Here is a 6,112-nt window from a genome sequence, read left to right as displayed (position 1 = left end):
TATATATATATATTTGGGTAATATTTTGTATGAAGCAAGTAAAATAAAATATTTTGAAAAAATTAAAAAATAAAACAGTATTATCTGGGACAGTTTATAAACATTCAACCGACGATTGAATTGTCCGAGACCAGGATAAAAACACTTTTTCATATTAGTCTACTGTCCTCGTTTAATTCAAAAATTCACATAGTCATCAATTCGAACATTGTTTTCTTGGGTTAATGAAGTCAAACGAGAATTTCCTACTTTAACGTCACAAACGCCAAAAAACAGGCTAGTATAAATTGTAGCCCTGGTATTTTTCCGGGGTTAATAATCGTCAGATTGAGATAGCCCATCTATCGCAGAACATTACAGTTTAAACTATCGGCTGTTTTTCCTGCCAAGTTATGACATTTTATGATATAACGGTAACCAATTATCTCATTTCTTTATCCTATTGCTGGCATCAGTGGTCCTCAGGGCCACGTCAATTGTGGATAAAACACAAATGACAATCACAAATACATAGAAACACAGACACAAGAGAAAAAAATGATAAACTGTTTAGCATTCACACAACTCCAGAGGACTTATATTCCTCGGGATAATTGGGGATAAGCCCTGCCATTCACGCTAATAAATTAAATTCACACTTCACTGATACTTTCCAAGAGTGCTCGATATTCCTCGCGGTAATTGGAGGGTAAGCCCCTCGCTACTCTCTGTCTGTNTCTCTCTCTCTCTCTCTCTCTCTCTCTCTCTCTCTATCTATCTATCTATCTATCTATCTATTTCTATTTTTATAATTTTCATCAACTTCGGCTAAAATTGAATTGCCCCTTACAGAACCATTTATATAAGTAACATTTTATAAATTTGTTTTAAATACAGATCTTTTTTTATCCTTAATAGGTATAATTAACTACTTGTGGATTAATCCAAGATTTTAATTGTTTTTCATATTGATTCAACCGCTTTCCACAGTTTTTCTCTTTTTATGTAGCGGCAAATTCGATAGGAATTTGTCGGCTATTAATGTGTACAACATTTTCAAACGGAGTTAACCTCCTGAAAAGCTTTTCTATGTATTTCTTATAAAGCGGTATTCATTAGCACATTATCTCAGAAGAAAGTTGCTAATATGGACAAAATCCCAAGGGAGAGACAATTAAGGTAATCTGAAACGTCATTTATTCCCAATTTATGGTTTTAAATTTATAATTAAAAAATCAATACTTATAAAACTCGCTTCTTGGCATTTGAGGCTAAAATTTATAGTTAAACTGTTACAGAACGTAGTAATTACTTTATCTGCAGTTCTTAATGAAATTGAGAACAGATCCAGGCAACACAAAAACACAGATTCTCTCTCTCTCGCGCGCGCGCACACACACACACACACACACACACACACACACACACTCTCACTCACTCACTCACTCACTCACTCACTCACTCACTCACTCACTCACTCACTCACTCACTCACTCACTCACTCACTCACTCACTCACTCACTCTCACTTCGCAACAGCAGAGGTCAAATCAACGCGCAGGGTGCCGGTGTTTTTGGGAAAAAAACCCATTTGTAGGTATTATTTGTTTAATTATCAGTGAATATAAAACGATATATGAATAATTGTAGGTAAATATTTTCTACGGTACGTAAAAGTTCAAGTTGAAATCTCAAAATCTTTTTTAATATTTCGTATGAATAATTAATGTGTACAACAGTAATTATTTGTTTAATTAGCGGTAAATATAAGAAAAGTACGATTAATTTAAGGTAAAAATGTATAGAGAACCTTAAAATTCAAGCTGGGATTTAAACTACTTTTTTCTTGCATTTCTATGGTACTTAGTGTCCTAAATCTTTGATTTTTGAATTGAACTTTAAAAAAAGAGTACTTAATTTTGCAATAAAAAAAAAACTAGTGAGTGAAATGTTTTTACAATAATTATTCTTACTACTATGGCACATGATTTATGATACTGTAGTTATTTTATATTAATGATTTATGATAATGATAAATTATGATTTATAGAAACGTTCTTATTTTATATTAGTGATTTCTGATAATGATGAATTATGATTTTTGTGTAATTAAATAGCGAGACCTTTCAAAGTTGTTGACTATAACGAGTGTCGATTTAGACGACGGACGTATTAATAAAATCCAACATAGAAATGTTACAGTATAGACTGTTAGTTCAAGTTCTAACGATACTTCGATCATTCAAATGATAATAAATAGAAAGTTTTGTTGTTTTCTGTTTGTGACGAATTTTTCCACCCTAAAGCGGTCAACACTGACAGAGTGGTATATTCAACGTTTGTACAAAGCTCCGATGTGGGCAAAGTCTCAAGCAAGTTACAATTAAGATAATGAGGACGTACAGAATTGGTGCTGCAAGGATGTGGGGCGTGGCGAGGGCGAAAAGCGACTCGGTCACATGTCGGACATGAGACGACAGACAACATATCGTAGGGGTCCCACATAGGCCTGCATATCCGAGACCGGCACACCATAGCCCACCCTATTTACCACGCGTCATTAAATCGCCGGCTTCACTTTTTCAAATGTCTCCCAGCCGAAAGGTCAATTGGTAAAGGTCTCTTCCCGGCGTCCTCAGTTTATGTTCAACAATTCACTAACTGTTCTTATGTGTTCAGACCTAAACGGTTACTGAGCCGGCCGAATAATTGACTCCGCCATGCTAATAGTTTAAGAGAGTTTATTTGCTTAAACTAACAGTATATCATAGAATCGTTTAATCAGAAAAGTCGAGACGAAATTAATAAATCATTTAACACTAAAAGAGTTTTTAACATAGTTTTAACAGATTAAAGAAAAATCTTTACTTTTTTTTATGACGAAACTATTGCAAATAAAAATAACATAAAATGTATATATTTTCAGATTATTGTGCCGTCTATCGACCGTTTTATGTTATCGGACTTTTTCGACCAAGAGCGAGACAAGTTAGGTCAGAAAAGCTGTCAGAGATTAATAAATTTTCATCAAACTTATCAGATAATAATAATAAATCTTTATTTTCAAGGATATATATTTACAACAAAAAATAATAATTTGTACATCCTTGCCTCCAGTCAAAAAGCAAAGCATGTACTAGACAGCAGGATTTTTTTGGAGATCCTCAGAAAATGAAAGAAAATATATCTTTTCAAAGGGATTCTTTAAAACAAACAAATAAACAGAATAAACGTGAAGTGTGAAAAAACCAATCAAATAAATCTTGGTTTAAAAATATCTTAATTGCTATTCAAACTTTTGAAATTATCAATTTTTTACCTTCTTTGAAGTTTTTAAAATTTTTAATAATGAACCTCCCTAAAAAAAAACCAAGTGGCCTATTTAACATAATTTAGATATTTCCTATAAACCTATTGATGTAGAGGAGGAAATTTTGCATTCTGTTAATTGTGATCCCGAAACCAGTGCATAGTTTGGGATACCTTCCTTCGGGAAGGATTGTACCCTTAATATTTTACGAGGGTGTAAAGTGAGGAACGAAATGATCACAATGAGTTGAATTTTTCCTCATCTACATCTTTGTCTTCCCTTTTTCTTCGAGTGGAAGAACCAGTTTCTCTCAGCCTCTGGTGTTGGAAGGTGCGATCTGCTGGAACGACTCGATATGGAAAACGAGCTTGGTATTCTTTCCCTGCAGCATTAGCAGTGCACATCAGCAAGATGTTCATTACGAAACAAGGCCATAATTTAAATCAACAACTTGAGCAAGTTGTCAGCTGATAACATAAGGCAAACTGATTGAATCGAACAATACTGACACGAAACTCAAGAGCCAGACAGACTTCCTGGAAAAATTGATCGTGCCCCAGTCAGTTTTTTTCTCAACAAAATGCAAAATTTTTGGGACTTCCAGAAGCGCAATCCAAAAAGATGGGTACCGCTGGAAGCTAATTGAATGGGGAACTTTGAAGGAATTTGCATGGCTCTAGGAGTTTGTAGTCAATAACAATTACTAATCCAACATTTAAAATCAATCAGAGATAATATGTAAAGTACACGAAGAAGGACACATTGATGTCAAGAAAACAAAAGAGATGAATCTACCACAAGAACTATCTAACTCTAAAAGAAATTATAGAACAAGAAATAAGCAAACGCTTTTCAGAAGAAAGAGATCAACTTAGGGAAAACCGAAACGTCAAATACAGAAAATGCAAGACGAAAACAGGAGAGACTTCTATAGAAACCGAAAAGAAGAAACAAAGTACAATGTTGGACAGCTAGTCGCAATTAAAAGGAAGGACGCAGTTTGGACAACTTCTAAAGACGAAAAAGAAATTTCTGGGTCCGTACAAAATTGTTCAGATCCTGGGAAAAGACCGGTACAGAGTTCAAAAGATTGGTGACGACGAAGGGCAACGAACACTGCAAGCAGTGCCGATAATATGAAGACGTGGACAACTACCAACCCGAAGACGACTTCTCATCCGGGACGGATGAAGAACAGGATGGCCGAAATGTGGGAATAACCGATGATGACGTGACGAGAGGTGGGGACGAGAACAACGAAGAGAAGAATCAAGAAGGTTATAAAAAAGTTAAGACGAGTTAAGTCAATGTGTTAATGTGAAAATAAAAAATAGTTTAAAAATAGTCACAGTATTTTCTTCCAAAGCCCATATATATATATATATATATTAGGTTATCATTTATCATGGATTGAAGAAGAGTAAAATATAATGTCCTTAAGAGTTCAATTTTCATAAAGTTAAGTCAAATTCTAAATTTTTAAAAGAGCTTTCTCAGACGGGAGACTAGAAAATCAATACGCAAATTAAATCTCAAATTTGAGTCCAATGTCATACCAAGATATCTAAAACTGTAAGCAAAATGGATAGGGAAGCAAGAACCCTCATCATTAACATCACATGTATGAAAAGCAAATTTTAAATTATTAACATTAATTATCTTTTTTAATGAAAATTGCAATTTTCTTATTTTTTTTTGTTTTTAAAAGAAGAAAGTTTGAGTTATAACTAATTATGTTTCGAGAGAATTTAATATTCAAAAAATCATTAATATATGAAAGAAACAAAATTGAGCTTAAGATTACCTTGTGGTACTACCGAACCCGAGAGGCAGACAAATTGCGGCTGTTGCCAGCAAATATTACAGTACAGTTAATAATAGTACTTAAATACTTTACACGACATTATCCACTTAAATACTTTAATCACAAGCAAAATCAGTTTGTTCGAAAGCAAAGAAAGCTATGGTACTCCAAAACAATCAGCCTTCTTACAGTATTGCTTTTCTGCGATGGACATAAAAAGAAACCTGTGGATTTCTGTTTTATGAATGGAGTTTATATTTTATTATTGTTCACTCTCCTACTATAGTTTTATGCTCTTCTGATTTCCTTCATAACTATTGTACGTTTTAGCTTATTGTTTCTTGTTAAATTGGTAGGAAATACGTAGTTGAAGATATTTCTGTTATCACATCACAGGCAAATTTACACATAATCATGGGAACATTTAAACAAATTGTATGCCAATATTAATTATTTATTTTAAAGAGTTGTTTATTTTAAAATTAATTATTTATTTTAAAGAGTTAATTTTCCGAAAGAAATGAAACATTTCATCCGATTGACTGTCGAAAAATAAGCAGGAGTTGTCGTGTTCCTTTTGGATCTAAGCTTGTATTTCCAATATTGTGAATTAGATTTTTTTAGGCTCAATTTGGCAAATCCTGAGTAAATATAAATTGGGATTCATCCAAAAAGATGGATGGCGGAATGATTTACCAAAATTGTTTTCTAGCCAGCAAATTCCAAATCGAAATCTATCTCTTATATAAATTAAACCGATCTGTTCTAATCTTTCGAAACGAATATATTCACACATAAATTAATATATTGAAAAATACTAATTCAGAAGCTATGATTTTCATGGTGGGTACAGGTTTTCAGCTTGTAATGAAAGGTTCCTCAGGGCGTCACATTTGGTCGAGGAGTGGCACGCTTTGTCTCCTTACAGGGAACGAGTGGCACGGCACCCGACATAAAGTCTTGAGCACGATATTAGATTGTTGGGTCCCCTGTTCTTATGTTTAAGGGAAACTGAGAAGT

This window comes from Cimex lectularius, unplaced genomic scaffold, assembly GCF_000648675.2.
Source record: "Cimex lectularius strain Harlan isolate CLEC.00 unplaced genomic scaffold, Clec_2.1 scaffold210, whole genome shotgun sequence".
NCBI lineage: Eukaryota > Metazoa > Arthropoda > Insecta > Hemiptera > Cimicidae > Cimex > Cimex lectularius.
This window is presented reverse-complemented; position numbering follows the sequence as displayed.